This window comes from Gadus macrocephalus, chromosome 9, assembly GCF_031168955.1.
Source record: "Gadus macrocephalus chromosome 9, ASM3116895v1".
In the NCBI taxonomy this organism is placed as follows: Eukaryota; Metazoa; Chordata; class Actinopteri; order Gadiformes; family Gadidae; genus Gadus; species Gadus macrocephalus.
The window spans coordinates 4,102,241-4,120,675 of record NC_082390.1 but is presented as its reverse complement, the minus strand read 5'-3'; the positions used below and the strand labels follow the sequence as shown (position 1 = coordinate 4,120,675).

General features: G+C 44.2%; 1 protein-coding gene across 1 annotated transcript in view; it reads left to right on the top strand.

The window, feature by feature from the left end:
* The first annotated feature begins 9,908 nt into the window (after nt 1-9,908).
* Nucleotides 9,909-18,435, top strand: part of sin3aa (SIN3 transcription regulator family member Aa) — a 533,056-nt gene continuing 524,529 nt past the window's right edge. Inside the window, exon 1 of the mRNA XM_060060284.1 lies at nt 9,909-10,006. The gene's annotated coding sequence lies outside the window, so the exon portion shown is untranslated. The remainder of the gene's footprint in view (nt 10,007-18,435) is intronic.

Sequence of the window (18,435 nt, the reverse complement as noted above, 5' to 3'; positions counted from 1 at the left end):
TATGGGAGACAGAGGGGAGGACAGGCCGCAAATGACCACGGGCAGGATTCGAACCCCGGTCGCTGTGATCAGGACTGAGCCTATATGGTACGCGCTCCTCCCGCTGAGCCTCCGGGGCGCGCCCCCGAGGTACAATATTTTAAGGATTCACGTGTAAAATAAAGTTTCTTACAATGTTGCCGTTGTCGTTTTGTCTAGCATGGTAAAGATTGACCCAGGGAGATCAGACATCGACAAGACGGTCGTTTCACAGAGCGGGCACATCACGCACAAAGTGGCTTTGATCTATTCCAGCGCACCGGTTGACTGTCAGAGTGAGACACACAGAAACGCGTCCTTTAGATGGCCATCTGGACGCCGGTACACGCCTCGACATCCCCACGTGGAAACGCGGACGCAGTACACTCGATCACGTGACCTGTCGGCAACGGGGACGGGGGGGACGGGGGGGGACGGGGGGGACGGGGGGGGACGGGGGGGGACGGGGGGGGACGGGGGGGGGACGGGTGCATGTGGACGAAACGTCTAGCATGTGCGCGTGCCTTAAGCAGCCCCACAGCATGCAATTAGGGAGGAATAACAATGCCGTGTGGCGTGTAATTAGCAACAGGGATCAACTCTCATCCACTTATAATGGCGCCCTGACCTCGGCCAGAGCCCAGAAAGTCAATTTCACTCTCCAAGACTATTTCAATATAATAACACCAAGAAAGTATGAAAGTGAAGTACCACGCGAACCCAAGTGTGCAGCCACACCTAAGCAGCTGCGAACACAGCGAGCTAATAATAACAAATTAGGCTGCTTATTCCCCGACCAAGTGTTTGTTTATGTCAAGAGGCATTTGTTGGCGATTCTAATGGAGTACTTTTTAAATTGTACCTGCCCTTGTAGTTTTCCTTTTCAGTTAAACACACTCAGGTTTATCCCCAGGATCAATGGGCATAATTCCCAAATTACAGCAGAACTTTAAAATGTAAACTCTTTTTAACTTTGAATTTGAACGAACACAACGCCACCGCCACACAACATTGCGATCAGCTGTTGTACCGCTGTGTGTTGTCAACAGATCCAGGGCGCAATAGGAGAGAGGGACTTCGAGGGTTATGCCCGGAGACAAGCCAAACGAACCCAGCAAAGACCAGGCATATCTCTAGTGCACTGTGATCACTAAGCACCTCGTGATCTCTAAAAGAGACATTAATCCCAGCCCTATGGGAAAGCATGTTTCCTTTAGTTAAAAGATGGCTGTTGTATTAAGATACACTAAATGGATGCCATTTAGTTTCATCATAAAAAAAAAGGGGCATGGTGACTTTTTTTGTCCTCCACCTGCTGATTGACGAACGTGCACATCATGTGTGGCGTGCAAATGTCTACACATACACACAAACGCGAGCACATACACACACAAACGCGAGCACATACACACACAAACGCGAGCACACACACACACAAACGCGAGCACACACACACACACACACACACACACACACACACACACACACACACACACACACACACACACACACACACACACACACACACACACACACACACACACACACACAGTGGATCAGTCATAATTACAATGGCTGTCGGACAGTCCCCTCTGAGATTAAAAAGGTCTTGGGGACCAATTATCAATTTCCTTGCTCACCTTCAGCAAAGGGCAGCGTGCAGACGGCCAGGGACACAGAGCCAGGCCTCTGCTGTCAGATCCTGGCTGACAACGGGCCGGCTAACATTGACGCACTGCTGATGAATTCTTTAATATATACACACACACACACACACACATATATATATATATATATATATATATATATATATATAGCTATTTTGTGCAGACGAAACAAAACAGCCAGAGTGCAGACTATGTTGTACACCAACAGGACCCGACCAGAGTTTTTTTTAATTATTTTTTAAAATTATTTTTAAATTATTATTACAACGCTTCTAGGATGCTGTGCAGCCCCTGTGCAGGGTAATGAACCATGGGACCATGCGGTGGGGTGTTGTATCAGAGGATGACACAAAGGGGCAGTTCCTGTCTTACTGCACTGTGTATCGAAACCCAAACGGTGCAAAGTTATGACTCACAGAGCAAAGCGCTGTGGTGCAGTTGGCAATGGTGCGACTGTTTTTTTTCCCCAGATTGAACAAATTTGAAAAGTTCCCCATAAATCACTTGCTGTTCAATATAAGATATGTGTACTTGTCCTTCACACAACAATATTAGAACCCATTCTTTGTCCTCACCCTGTAAACAGTTTGCTACAACAATGAAATATCCTCTTCACTGCATTGTGTGGTGACGTTCTTTATTGCGCGACCTGCAGGTTTCAGCCACCCCCTCCTCCAAGTTCTGCCTTGACGATAAATGATGACATTTTAGAGTTGGGATGCAATTGTTTGGCAATCCCTATGGCGCTGTTCTGTGTCTGTCACCTAAATAGTGAGCAATGCGCAGGCGAGAGCCACCCTAGGCCGCGGCCCGGCTTGGGCAGGGCTGGGTTGAATTGCTTCGACTGCTGGAGGACTTTCCTACCACAGTATTTGATGCGTTTCCTTCAAGTCCCCAGGGCGGGGCCATTTGGTTCCAACATTTATGATGCGCTGTAGGATTGGTCAGAGTTTAAGGTTGCAGAAGGAGGTTGAGTTTAAGCACAACCGAATATGATAAAGATGATCTATTTTTAAGTAATAACTTTGCCTTTATTTTCATTTTTTGAATACGTTTTCTTTTACTATCAATTATTTTATTTTGTTGTATGACAATGTTTATATGTGAAGCACTTTGAGTCTGCCTTGTGCATGAAAAGTGCTATAGAAATAAAGTCGCCTTGCCTTGCCTAACCAAGTAGACCTTGATAACATTTTGTGATCTGTACAAAGTCGGACAACCGCTGGGACTGGTGGTGCATTCAGCTTGGTTATGGACTATGCCCCCTACATTTGCATACACCAATGGCAATCCTCTTAGCCATAATGATTGGTCTGAGTCAGCATATCCCTCGATTCTTTGCTACACGCCATGTTGCAGAAAGACATCAATCTGAGCACACAATAACTGCAGCCAAGTCCGCTCAACCACAAACCCAGTGACACGTGAGAGATGGTGTTTGTTTTATCAAATTTGGTGCAATGGAATGAGAAACGAGGGGTGACGGCAGGGGGGGGGCCTAGCTGTGTTATTTCAATCGAGGAGAGACCAATTTGAGCGATTAACAGAAGCCATTAGGATTCAGGGTCTTGGAAATTGCTCTCCACCACAGTGTGTCATCTTCCAGGGTTAGTGGACTGTGGTTTATTAAAACTCCAAGGAAATTAGAAAGCCGACGTGGTCTAGGTGCAGGGGGCTGTGAGGTGGATCCAGCAATGCAAACAGGAAAAGAGACAATAAAGATTGATTGGAAATCAATGGCCTTTAAATAGCCAGCAAACCAATTGGCTACCAAGGAAAGTAATAGGAATCTGTATGGATAGTTTGACGATGATGCTGTTTGAAGTAAGGATTTTTCAACGTGTAAAAAACACATGCTTGTGCAAGGTAGGACTGCAGCCTCATGGATTCCAGGGTTCATCTTACGGCAGAGAGAAGCAGGTCACACTATTGACACGCCATTAGTCCTCCATCGAAGTGCCACTGCCGACCTGACGCTGAATCATCCACTATTTCTAAGGTTTGAAAGCTGTAGGCCGGAAAACACGACTTCCAGACACTGTTTAATTGCCTGCTTGGCCAAGAGGTACTGCTTGGTTGCCTTTTTGATGGTATGGTATAGTAAAGTATGGCATGGAGGTACAACATAACTGTATAATGGTCCTATTATATTATCACATCAAAAAGGTACACCACGTCCTGTACATCAGGTCCTTTGGCCAACTAATTAAAAAATAATGTTGGAACGACAAGAAGGCAATATTTGTATATATTGGACAATGATGTTGCAGAGACTTTGTGTTGAGCGTTTGTTTTGTTGGATATTGCTTTGAAAAACACTGACATGTACAGATTGAGGCTTGGCTACAAGGAAAACAAAAACACAATTGCCAGCTTGTGTAGACAAGAGTAAATTAACCTCAGTCTACCCCAGTCGCCGAGTGGGTCCTCCTAACCATCCAATATTGGATTCTGCCATGTATCGCTGGACTATCACACTGTTATCTTGGACTGTGATACAATATTGTCCAGATAAGTCCGCACTGTGAGATACACTATAGATGGAAAAGTGATTGTCGTCATTAACACAAAGCAAAACCAAGAGATAAAAAATCTGCTTCGGCTTACCTGTTCAGCAGCTTTGTGATGTTGACAAGTTTTTGTGATCTTTTGGGACCTTATTACAGCACATACAAACCCTCTCTTTGCATTCTTTGCTTTTGCAGGGCTTGTGTTTGAATATATGGCAGTGTAAGAGGTACAATGTAGCAAGGTCTCTCTCTGCTAACCCCATGGGCCCTCCTTTCTCCATTACCGCTTCAACTGAAGTGTTCGGCATTTCAACATCTGAAAGTTTTTTCAAACCTTTTTTGTTTTAATAAAGCATGAAATTGTCTTTCCGTTGTCTTTCCTCTACAGTGGCATAATTGAATGGGGAGCCAATATTGGTGTATTTGTCATCATCGTCAATGGGGGAAGATGTCCGTTTAAAAGCTAGCTTACTGTATGCATGTCCTAGTGCGATGACACTTCTTCTTACAGATGTAGGCCTCTTCATTGTCGACGCGTGGGAACTTTGAATATATACAGAAGAGCACATGATTGCACATTCAGAGCAGAGGTGACCCAAACGAAAATATAGCATCATCAGAAAAGGCCTTAAGAGGTAGAGATCATACCTAAGCAGTTTCGGTGGTGCCTCTAAAATATCTCAACAGCTTCTTCACCTTGGCCTCTATATACTCTAGTTAATAGCCCATTCTTAGCAACCAACTTCAATCTATGTGCAAATTACTCCGGTCCCAGCCACACAGGCGATCAAATGAGGTGCCCCGTCCGATACAAGGCATGTCCCTTTATTTGCTATTCCCCATCTACCAAAATAAGTTTCTAAAGTTCTACCTTCAGGGGAGGAAAGTTTAGTACTCTTCCTTAAAGTCAGTCCACATGTCTAACATTCAGGCTCACATTGGGTGTGTGGGAAAGAGTTTTTAAACGTAACAAAATAATTGTGGCCACTTAGTTCATGGCCACCAATAACAAATGATGCGTCACTTTGTTACCACACAGTATGCGGAAGGAAGGTTATTTTTTTTGATAAATTATTTTAAAAAATGGCTGCGCCATTTACCAAGACACAAGCCAAGGTACTGCCATGGATGTAGACCACTGCCTGTGCGTTAAATAACAAGGCAACAGAGCGATCTCTCCTAAATCCGATTACACCGATTATATTCGAAAGTTAAACAAAAACAGAATAATCTTTCCACCAACCAATCCTCGATTAAACCCCTCAATGTGTTACATCGGGGAATACTACCGGTACTTTAAATATCTGACGAGTGACGAGAGCAAAACGCATCAATTTCCCTGGATGTCCACATATCCTAGGTACTCACCACAACCAACTTATTATGCTTCCCTCAGGTTTTCCCCCCTACCATTAGAACCACTAGGTACAGCCAGTCCTTTGTGCCTACAGCAATTAGACTGTACAACAACAGACTTAAAAACTCGCATTTTAAACTATTAGCCTACTGTATGTATCCCTGAACTATTTTACTATTTTATTTACTGATACATGCTTGTCATGTTTTCTATGTTCTTACTGCTCTGTCTGTCTTGTCCTTGTTTTTCGTTTCAGGTTTTGTATTTATGTTTTTTTATTGCTATACAGCGGGCTGTATAACATTGGAGCGTGTAATGGTGATTGGTGACCACATGAATTTCCTACTTGGATAATAAAGTTTACCTTGTCCTTGACCTTGACCATGGGCTTTACAATCCGCAAGAAAAAAATGTAACTACTTTCACAAATGTAAAATTGAAGCCTTCCTTTATCTAAAGAGTTTGGTTATCCAGCTACGCTAATCTGTTTCAGTAGTGACAAAACACAAACCTTGATTGGTTTCTGAATTGTCAGGCCACACATCCATTCAAACAATGGATTAAAAAACGCTTTTATAATAATTGAATTTGTTTTGGTTGAAGTGGCCGTATATTTCGGCTGAACCAAATGCTGGCCTTGGAAGGATGGAATAGAGGCGTTCTCTTGTGAGCTTTGAGAGCAGCTCAGAGTAAGGGTTCTCCTCTGTCTTCCAAACGTTATTAAATTGGTGACAATTTGTCATCGGAACAATACATATAATTAGAGCAAGAAAGGGCAGATATCTCCACCTATACAACAGTGGGCATTTAAGACACCCGAGGCTTACTAACATATGCATGCATGTCATGGAGCGTAACTTCATACACCCTGAGTTGGGGGAGGGTTGAGCGCCACCCACTGGCATGAAGTGGAGCCACACTGTACAGTCCACCTCCTAAACGACAGAGCTGTAGGAGGTTGGAGGTAAGGGAGTACATGGAGGGTAAGCAATAGGGGCCATGTCTACAAGACTCCCAGTACTTTGACACCGCTTAGGGAACCGAGTGACCTGTAGAACCCCAAGAGCTAACTGAGAAAGAGGAGTCAGAGGAAAGACACCGATACAGAGCGAGTGAGCGAGCAAGGGAGAGTGACCATGGCACACAAGTTGAAATCAATTGATAAGGGCTTTTGTGAGAGTGCAAACAATCAGGGAAAGCTATGTCAATAGTTGGTGGAAAGGAATACACACTTTGAGCTCTTGCAGAGCTGGATCTCTCCCCTGCCGTGGTGTGTGCCACAGCTAACCCGGGGTCGAGGTTAGGTTTGAGACGTGAACTTCACAGAACAACAAGTGTGGCTCGCTTGTTATTACTCTTCCTCAGAAAACCTTACACCAACCGTCTCCCGCCATCTTTACCAAAACCCTTTTCTGAAGATCTCCTTATTCTCCCAGCAAATATTGTAAACACCTCCTCCAAATTAAAACATTTATTTATTAATTCTCTGTTTTTAATGACGAACACACATTTTATATTTATATTCGAGTTTGTATTCTTTATCCAATGGGTGAGGAGGTCTTCATGGTTTTTAACTCACTGGCTGTACTACGAAAACCAAGAGACCAGAATTATTATGACTGTTAATGAAGCGTCAAAGACCAGTGAATGAGAATTAGCCCCCGGTGTGTACAAGTTTTAAGTAGATGAGACAAGAACCACACATTGCAACCTTGAGTGACAATTGACTTAACTTTCCTATCAAAGGAAATCATGCATGGGCAATAATATCATTATTTTTCTTGCATGCACTGTTACAGTTCATTTTTAGTAATGAATGCCATGAACCAATTTTAATGAGAAAACGTCATCACTAGCTCTACAAATTCACCCAATTGTATAACTCCCTCGATTCCTGAGATTAGTCAAATTTATGTTGCGGGTTATCACACACTGAATCCAGCCAGAAAATAAACCCCTTTTAAGAACCTAACCCCATCTAGTCTCCAGCTATAACAATCACCCTGTAATACAAAAGATACACTGAAATATCACATATATATATATACACATATCCACAGCTTTTATTTAGTTATTTTTACAGTTTTTAATATTTATACTTGTTTTAAGATCTATACACACTGTATGTGCTCTCAGAGATCAATGTTGTTGTATGAATGCCTATCAGTACATTTTCATGTTTGTATGTCGAGCCACGTCAAAGATGATTTTCTGTTACGACAGACAATAAAGTTTTCTGAATCTGAATCTGAATCTGAAATAAAAGCCTTTTCTGATGCACCCATCCCAGTGTCAAACCATATTTCAGTTGTGCCTACTCAACACAAGGTCAGTGAGTACAGCACCGTCTCAGAGAACAATGGAAGTGAACGCAGATCCCAAAAGTGCTTCAAAAGCTGATTCATTTTCTCTTCTTCTGTTGCCAAATGACTGCACAGTGAGACCCTGATCAGCATTTCCAACAAAAGTTGTCTTCCTTGAAATCGATGCTGCTTAAAGCGCAAGTAAACCCTAAAAAGGTTTCTCTCTCATGTGCGAGGATGAATTATCCCTGACCCCATTTTGTGATGTCACCACGTATGAATAGGTAAATCAGGCGGCTGGGGACTAGGGATTAAAGCTACGTCTTGTTTTATTTGGGAGTTATTCAAACACAGCCCCAGCTCATGCTCCACCCCCTGTGTCAGACGGTGACACGTTGCGAAAAAACAAGGCACCGTAGAGCGAAAGCAAAGCGCTGCAATCCCCCGTGTTCACCGTCCAACTCCGCTGTACAAATCCCATGTTTTCTTTTTTTGCACGCTGTGCAGTTTTTTTTTTTTAGAGATTAGCATCCCGGCGTGTGCATCACCCAGCAAGCGTCGCTCCTCGCTCTCTGAATGCGAGTGACGCACGGCCTGATGTCGGCTCATCTTCACCCCTAGATAGACCCCTCAGGTGAGGCTGCTCTTAATCACCGGATGCAAATCATGCAATTAACGTTCTCCACTTTAGATTACATCAAAGGCGCCTTCGTACTTTCAGGGGGGGCGAGTAATTGGCTCAGGCAGACAAACACGTCAAAGTGTTAGCGATACCTGCTGTGTGGCCCGGGCCTCGTTCGTCAAACTGCTCACAGTGGTTCATCATTACATCCAGTCCCGGAGATTGTTTTATGGTATATACTGTCCATACCCAATAGGTTCCAATGGACGTTGAGCTATAAAGAGAGCTGTATCTACCTCTTAAAATGGGCTGGTGAACGGTATTGACATAATTTATACAATTGAATACAGTTATGCTAGTGACGATAATCCTTCTGTGGTAACGATTCATTGTTATGCTTAGGTTTATTTTTATCATTTTTTTAAGCCCTTGATGAAACCCTGATTATTATAGCCTGTTTGCATTGTGGAGAGTGTCTTAAGCTCTTAAGGAGTGAAACAAAGTGTCAAACAAGGTGTTTCTCTTCACTCATTTCCACACGCAATGTATTTCGGTGTGCTTGTCTCTCCTTGTGATCATTGTGTTTATCATGATCCTTGTAGACGCTGTTGGTTAATATCCTTCTGATAGATGGATATTATCACTGCCAGACGGTAAGGTCTTCATACACAACAATTCTCCCTTGAGAAATGCCTTTTGTACTGAATATGATTAATTTCCGCTACAATCTCAATAACCAGTACAATTCCATATCCGCTCCACAGCTGGTCTCAGGTCACTGCTATCGGCATTGTGTTCCCAAAAGCTGCCATGCTTCCGCTGTACTGAGCAGTGGTTTGGCCCCTCGCTCCACGTGCTAATCAGGGAGTTATCCACAGAAAACCCTTAGAATCTAGACAGGGGGGGGAGAATAATCACCCGGTATAAGGGTGGAGGATACCGTGGCCTGGTTAACAGAGTGGTGCATTACAAACGACCCCGTTCGTCCACTTAAACACGTGATTGAGTACATAGGTGAATTTTTCTTTTTCTTGACTATTTCGACATTGCTAAATAAAATAATTGAGCGCATCGCTTATCGCCGGCCGGCAGGGCTTCTGGCGGTGTTGGATTAATACTGCCGTTCCTCTGCCCACTAAAGTTCCCACTTCAGCACAAAATGAATACCACAGGAGGCAGCGGAGGAGGGGGGGGGGGGGGGGGTTGGGGAGGGGGGGGGGGGGGGGGGGCGGGGTTGGCAGGGGGAGAACAGGTTAGACGGATGGTTGGCGCTGAAACTCAGTTTGATCAGGGTTCACACCCAAAGCCTCTACTGGGATCCAAGCTAGCAGAGGTACAAGTCTTCAGGCCTTCCCCTGACCCCCGACCCGCCACTAGCTGATCTAGTTGAGGATTTAACACGCACGCACACGCGCACACACACACACACACACACACACACGCACACGCACACACACACACACACACACACACACACACACACACACACACACACACACACACACACACACACACAGTTGTGTTAGGTTGTTTCCCAGCACAAATGTTCTTGGTTCAAACCAAAATGTCTACCTGTAGCCATCCTCAAGCAAGATGACTGCTCCTAAATTACATGTATCTAAAATGTCCAAAAGAATCTAAAATAAAAAAATATTTGATAGCATTTAATGGTCAATTCATGTATACCATCTCGTCTGAGAGTTGCTTCCTGCATGACCATGATGTAGCATTTCTTCAGGCTCGTTGATACATGATGTTGATGACGATGTCCGTTTGTCCATCACAAGAGTGATGTACATCACTCTTGTGTTACAAACACAATCATGGGAGGTTAGAACGGCAAAGGCGCAGCATGCCTGGACTGGGTCGCGTGCTGTCTGTAGACGACAGCCTTTAGATTACTGGGGGTTTAAATGTTCACTATAAATCTATAAGGTATAAAACACATTATAGAAGGGGACTAAGCATGTTGGGCTTGTTTGGTGGAACTGTTTTTTTGACACTATTCAACCGTTTTGCACATGGGAAGATAGAAATGTCAAAGAATGTCAAAAAAGATTGCCAGACACTTTCAACATGTGAACCGTGCTTGTCCATAATTGTGAGGGTAACCCCAACCCCGGCCCCCTACTGGGCACATACAGAATCATCCAACAGACATGCTACCACGGCATGTCTGTTTATAAAAAAAAAATAATAATAATAACATTTGCTACTTCAGTTCATTTTACTGTTGTTCATTTACATATAGTAATTTGGAAGACACTTTTATCTAAAGCTGCGCTAGCAAGTCTCAGAAAGCCGACTGGACACAGTGCAGGTGGGCTAAAAGCATCGGAATATTGCGTTGCTCGACTTTTTCTACTCTGGGATCATCTATATTTTAAATGAAAGTGATTTCTACAATCTATAATTATCTCAACGTCCCCTTTACGATAAAAAAGAAAAATGCTCAATGAACATAGTCTTTAACGGGAATTAAACCCATTTTCGATAATGAATAGAGATATATATTTATCAAATTCATTAGTATAATTGTTAACACACATCGAATTGTGTCATTGCAATAATTGTAGATGATTCACTTGTAATTACTAACTACAAGCTAATTGCAGTCCTCCACCCACCCGTGCAGGCGCTAAACATTCACAGAGATTGACCCTTGTCTCGCTCATGGGATCAATACGCTATACTGTATAATGAATCAATATTCTACACCACGGCATGAAACTTTAAGTAAGCCCTGTTCGTTGACAGCTGCTACGATCGCTAGGCAAGCGTGCAAAACATCCATTCATTGATTATTTTCCTGCTGATGTTCATGCATGTCCAGCGTTAGCCTCGATATCAATGCAGATGCAGGCCGGAATAAACATTAGCATGGTGGTCAGTTAGGCTGTCAGTCACGCAGGAGACCGGGGTTCTGTTCCCCATCAGCACAGTCCACTTGCAACACATTCCTTTTATTCCTTTTTTCAGTTAGATAGGCAGAAAGGTATTGGAGAGAGAGAGGGGAAGACATGTAGCAAAGGACCACGGGCAGGAATCTAAGCCCGGTCGGTGAGGCAAGGACTGGGCCTTAATGGTACCTGGTGAACAACCAAGGTACCCCGCAACATATTACTGTTAATTCAAACAGTTTGCCATGCAAACAGAATCTCTAGTTAAACGTGATGACTGCATTGTTCCATAACAGGATAAATGACTTCCGTTGCGTTGTATCTCACAGTATAATCTGATGCTTTTCAATCTATCGCAGCTTCTTAGGAGACACGCAAGGAGTCCCTTCATGGAAAGAAAAAATAAAGCAATAAGGAAATGTTCAGACCATCCCCTGATTATCTCGGACATTGCTTTTGCAAACCCTTCCAAACTTTTTGTTTGCGGACGTCAAATGGCTCGCTGTCCCCCAGGCAAGACAGGCTTTCGAACCTGGCAACCCCGGGAATAGCACAGTCAAATATGCCTGGAAAAAACTATTCCCTTGAAGATCATCACCCTAAGGTCACTTTGATCCCTCTGCTCTTCCACCCCCCCCGCCCCCCTCCTTGTCCTCGTCCCCTTGTTCTTTGAAGTTACCTTATCGCAGCGAGCGAGCGAGGGTGAGAGAGTGACAGCGAGAGAGCGAGTGGGCGAAGCGAGGGAGAGATCCCTGTGCACAACTGCTTGAACAGCACTTTTCCTGCTAATCCGTCCAACGTGGCTTATAGACAGTGCCGGTGTGTGTTGCGGCAGACATCACCATTACTCTTTCATAGGTCTTGGGGTGTGATTGCCGCGCAAGGTGGCATCAACGTGGTTTGGGATGTTTACATCTATAATTAAAGGCAAAAGGCCCGGGGCACCATGCCTGCATGCCATTGGCTGGCCTACTGCCCTTTAATAACACGTTTAATATCACCCGCGGGTTTGTCCCTCTCGGATGTACGACCATGGTGGGGATGCAGAGCCGAAGCAAGGCTTTAAGAAAGCCCTTCTTAGTGGGCTGATTATGACAAAGTTGAACTTGATGTAAAAGTTTCATCCCAGCGGTATTAGAAAGTAATGTGATGCTTTTCAGACAAAGTGCAAATAATTGAAAAGCGTGGCTATGATGTTGACGCCGTCGCTTTGTAATGATGACGTGAAATTCACACTTCGCAACAGTCGATGATAAAGTCGGATGAGGTTTGGTAATAAGCTACAAACAAGCGGTGTGCCTGTGTTTACACGTTGTCAAACAAGCATTCGATAGTCGGCAAACAATGAGTCGGTGCAATCCTTTTTTTAGAGAGGGATTTCCATTATGCTGCGCTTCACAAATCGCAGTATCTTGTGCACAAGTCCCTGTCATCGTTTAAACACAGCATAACAAAGTCATTAGTCATACATGATTTCAGTTTCTGAACAACTGTCCTAGGTTTTTATTTTTTGTTCATTTTACAGTAAGGTCTGTACAACTAATTAGTATATTATTTGGTTGATTGTATTCATATTTATATAATTGATGGCACTAGTCTTTCTCATTCGATTTCACGTTCACAGTGAGAAATGCGGATTATGGACAGTAAAAAACGAATTCATACGAATACAAAAATAAATCCTCTTAATCCAAACGCATCATCATCAAATGCAGAGTCATAAACAGCTAATCCATGCACTACAACTTCACAATTGTAACCCTTACGACCAGGAGCGTGCTTAAGGTCAGCCATGGGGGTTTTATCTTCTCGCTGAGGGTACAATAAGGGGGGGGGGGGGGGGGGGAGCTTGATCAATGATAGCAATCATTAGCAGGATTGGGGGCTGAGAAGGGAACGGGCAAATTGCGAAGGGATATGGAGGGCACAATAGCACCCATAATAATAATAATAATAAATAATAATAATAATGGGCGGAGGTTTCATAGCCCATTTATAGCCACTGTGGTCATGAAGAGCACTTCACCGTTAATGCCAGCTTGCTTTCAAGGCAACGACCGCACTCTCATGTGAATGTAAAAGGGTCTTTGCTCAAGGCCGGTTGGAGGTCAGGCATTGAACCGGCACCGGCCACAAACTATCAACGAACAATCCAACAATTATCATCAGCTATCCTTTCAACTAAAATGAATTTTTTAACTTGTATTACTTGTACTGTACTTGGGTTACAGTATTTTGCTAGGGTTATGGGAAATGCAGTGTTTACTATAGTCTGCTCGGTTTAGATGCAAGCACACAACCAGCACGCCATTCATCACAATCACTGTTAAAAAGTTGGCCCGGCCCACCAGTGCCTTCAAAAGCCAATTATCGAGATAATCTCCTCATTACAAAAACTGCAACACCCAACAGAAAACCCAACCCACACCATGCTAACACCTAACCAGCACATCTTACCGCCCCTGTTACCGCGGGGATACCAATCAATCTTGTTTGTGTGTGAATAACCTATCAAACACAACAGGAAGGTAGGGTCAGCAGGGAGGTCAGAGGTTATACCTTGGTGAGTGCTCTGACAGAGCACTCACCTCAGCTGACATTTTAGATTCTGCAAACGCTTCCCTTTAACAGGTGACATGTTATACCACCAGGTGTGAGTGTGATTGGCCGTTATAAGCCGTTTTGTAAATTGGGATGCGGGGGTGGCAAGGTCTGAACACCTCAAAGCAACAGCTATTTTGGAGGGTGGGTAAGCATCGTTAAAAAAGGTACATTACGCCAGCAATAAGTTATACGTTATTTAAATGAGCACCAGTCCAAATTTCGTAAATAGGAAACTCTCCTCCTCACCCCACCCATCCTCAAAAAAACATAACTAACCTACACCCCTCAAGCACATGACACAATGTGTTTGGAGCTCAAATAAAATATATATTGTGTGAGTGCATATTGTGTGAGTGACAGTGTTAAAAGTAAGTGAAAATAGACTGATCATTTCCATTTGGTGATTTCATTTCTTTCCCACCATCTCTTCGGTCACGGGTTATCAGAAAACATTTGGGGATGCAACTCATGTCATCTTAACTGTCTCCGAGCAACCATTTGGCTACCTCAAAACAACCACATCCTGAAGGGAGAAAGCAAAGCACGGTGATTACTCAACCTTTCTACGCTCTGTTAAGGGCGCAGTCGCTTTCACATCACCACGTTCACATCTCGCCGGGCTGTGGGCTTTGTAAGCGATCAATGGTTCCTACCGGGGAGCATGAATTATCTGATATGACACGAAACACAATTTTAGCCCACATTGATGTGTTTGGTGTATGCCTTGAGGTCGATTTTTTTAAATATTTAGCACAGCGGAATATGATGAATGTTCTATGAGGGCGTGTTGTGAATCATGTCAAGGTGAAGGCAGGGGGAGGGAGGGGAAACATCAAATCGAAAATGACAGGTGGACTCGTCTAAAAAACCAAAACAAAAAAAAAGGTTTGCTATCTACTTGGGGTGCACAGCGTCTTTTTAAATGGACTGTTTCCACAGGCCTGCAGCGGAACAACAGCCTCATCCGTCATGTAACCTCGGGTCCACGGTGGATACACACCAACTTCTTTACATCGCAGCAAACCATCGTCTATCTGGCTCAGCCAGTGGCCCTGACACACATACCGCACTATGACTCATTAAACCCACGGCGATTCAGATGCTTTGAACTATGACGCTAAATGTTCCAACGGCAGCGAGGGTTTAGACACCGGTGAAGTGCACACTCTGTAGCGCCTGGACCACTTATGTCAGTTCATTAGCCTCGCGCTAACATTATCCATATGCCACAACTCTACCAGCGTAAACACAATCAATGCCGCATGCACACACAAACAATGCTGCACACGTCACACAATGCTTCATGCACACACACACACACACACACACACACACACACACACACACACACACACACACACACACACACACACACACACACACACACACACACACACACACACACACACACACACACACACACACACACACACACACACACCCTTCAATTCCTCCCAATTCACAATTTCATTGGTCAAACTCAAGCAACAAAACTTATCAGGGGAAAAGCTAAATTGCCTCTATTTCAAATCCTACCGGGTCTGCCTCATCTGTCATTTCTGGCAACATTCCTCCCCTAATTGAGAACAAACAAAAAGTTTTCTGTTTTAACTTAATTTAGTTCCATACAGTCAATCAATCTAATTTCAGTGGAGAAGTTTTTAGGGTGTTCTTCTCCCAACTAAAAGGGTACGGGGTTCGATCCCTGATGTCCCAGTATACCTAAGCATTCGGCCTTATTTGGCAAGACGCGCCCAACACCGATTCTCCATAAGAACAGTGTCACTTCATTCATTCAAGTCGCTACGGTTCAAAAAAGAGCATGCCCATTGATGACCTTAAACACACTATGCCCCCTCGGATATATCCAGGGAGTGCCACGTCCCCTAGCCAACGGTGTCCGTTGGCTAGGGGTGGGTGTAGCAGCGGCCACGGGGCCCGATGGAAGCAGCTGGCCATACCGGAGCTAGTGACCCGTCCGGGTCATGGAGCAGTATCTGCAGATGGGTACCTTTGATAGCCAACTCCCCGTGGTCCTGGAGGGACGGGAGGGGGAGACATGTGAGGGAACACTCCCTCCACCAGGGCCACTCTGCCACGGCTGCTCTGAAGACACGCGCCAAACACACTTGAAGGCAAACGGGCGCACTGTTGGCGAAGCCTCGACTTGGAAGAACAAACAATGTTATACAACGGTTTGGAAAGATATATGTATTCGTTATTAAGTGAAGCATTAAGAACAGCACAGGCAAACAATAAGGCTTATATAATACCAATATAATGATTACATATTCGAAGCAGAGTAATGGTTCCTTAGTGCCTACAGTCATTTAAATGTAGCCCTGACTTTAAAAGGGCAATGCCATTTACTACCTAGGTCCCACTAATAGACTACATTATTGAAACATGTTTGCATATTATTAATAATGGCCTTTTATAGCTGCTGTAGCGTCAATTCTTCAACCTGATAAAAAATCCCGGTGAATGTTACGCATTATCACGTCTGCCCAAGAAAGCCATAATCATTCTTGGCTGTGAAATCAACCATTAACAAAAAAAAAATGTCACCTTGTCTGAGACATTGTACCTCATTTAAATGTCAAACGCTCAGAACTCCTTTAAACACCTTTACGCTAATATACTCAAACTCGATTTCTAAATAAAACATAATTCAATATGCAAGTCCAATATCCCGATGGCCGTGCACAACTCCATTGCCGCTCCATTTACCAACTTCCTGTCTGCAAACGAACACATCCGTTATGACTTATCCCGTCCACCGGGCCAGACAAAGCCCAGGAGTCTTTATCTGCAAGTAACCATTTGAGTCGACGCGGGAGTAATTGCGTTTCTAGTTTTTGATAACCTTGTTCCCTTCTCTGTTTGCATGGAACTCATTATTCCTTTTGGCGGGTGGACTAATTGGTCAAAACTATTTGGATTGACCCTATACCTCATTTTGAGGGAGGTTAGTTCTGTGTAACACTTTGCCGTGGCAACGGACTGACAAAAATGCTCATCAGTCAAAACAAACCCTGTCATGGAAAAGCATAGTGCAGGTGCATATGAAAGCATCTTCAAATGTGGTGTAGCAACTATGGGGAACCAAACCAGAAATGGACGATGAGGCATTCCTATTGGACGGCCTTTTGGTAACGTAATCTGATGAGCAGAATCTCCCTTCAGTGCTGACACCAGATGCTTTGACAGGCTTTAGATAGCTGCTTGTGCCAAGTCTGAAGCTAGCCTAAATAGCTGAATCGATGATTAAGCTGCTTTGGCTAATATCCGAGCTAATATATACACCCCAAAAATTACCATTTCTGTTCCCAGATTACCGTTACATTGTGCTCAGAGTCGACGCAGTGATCTGCTAACGTTGTGCATGCTGTTGCCCCTTTGATAATACAACGTTTTATAATGGCCATTACAGGAAAGCCACTGCTGGTATCAGATGGCACCACTGTCAACAAACTGCGCGCCTTAAATCACCTGAGGACAGGAAACATTTTCCTCCACGTAATTACTGATTACATTGCCAGAGTGTGCGAGCGCGTGCAAACTGCCATGTGTTTGGTTGTGTGTTTGTGCGTGCGTCTCAGGTATACGAACACACACAGACAGACACACACACCGACAATTTCGGATGCAAGTGTGCGGTCCTCGGGCCTTCATGGTCGTTTTGGCTGCGTAATTAGCAGATGCGACACTCTTGGATGCCTGTGATTCTCCTCAGCGATGTCGTTCCCTTACCTCGCTAGCTCCGAGCCGCCCCCTCGGTTGCCAAGGTGTCTGGCTTTCTCCCAGCGACGGCGAGGAGGGTGTGTGTGTGTCCCTCTGTGTGTGTGTGTGTGTGTGTGTGTGTGTGTGTGTGTGTGTGTGTGTGTCTATCTGTGTTTCTATCTGTGTGTGTGTGTGTGTGTGTGTGTGTGTCTATCTGTTTTTGTGTGTCTGTGTTTCTGTGTGTGTGTGTGTGTGTGTGTGTCTGTGTGTGATTTTGTGTTTGTGTGTGTGTGTGTCTGTGTGTGATTTTGTGTTTGTGTGTGTATGTGTGTGTGTGTGTGTGTGTGTGTGTGTGATTTTGTGTATGTGTGCGTTTGTGTATCTTTTTGTGTGTGTGTTTGTCTCTGTGCGTTTGTCTGTGTCTGTGTGTTTGTCTGTCTCTGCGTGTAACTGTGTGTGAGTGTGTGTGTGTGTGTGTGTGTGTGTGTGTGTGTGTGTGTGTGTGTGTGTGTGTGTGTGTGTGTGTGTGCGTGCGTGTGTGTGTGTTTGTCGTGTCTCTGTGTGTAACTGTGTGTGCGTGTGTGTGTGTGTGTTCACTTGCAGAGTTGACAGCTTAGTGCTCTAAGTGCCAGGGAGATGTCACATTCTAGCCTGTCCCAAGTTGCGTGTTATCGCTGTGTGAGGACTATTTTTTGCTTTCCTTCCACACGTACTTTGCAGCGAGAACCGCA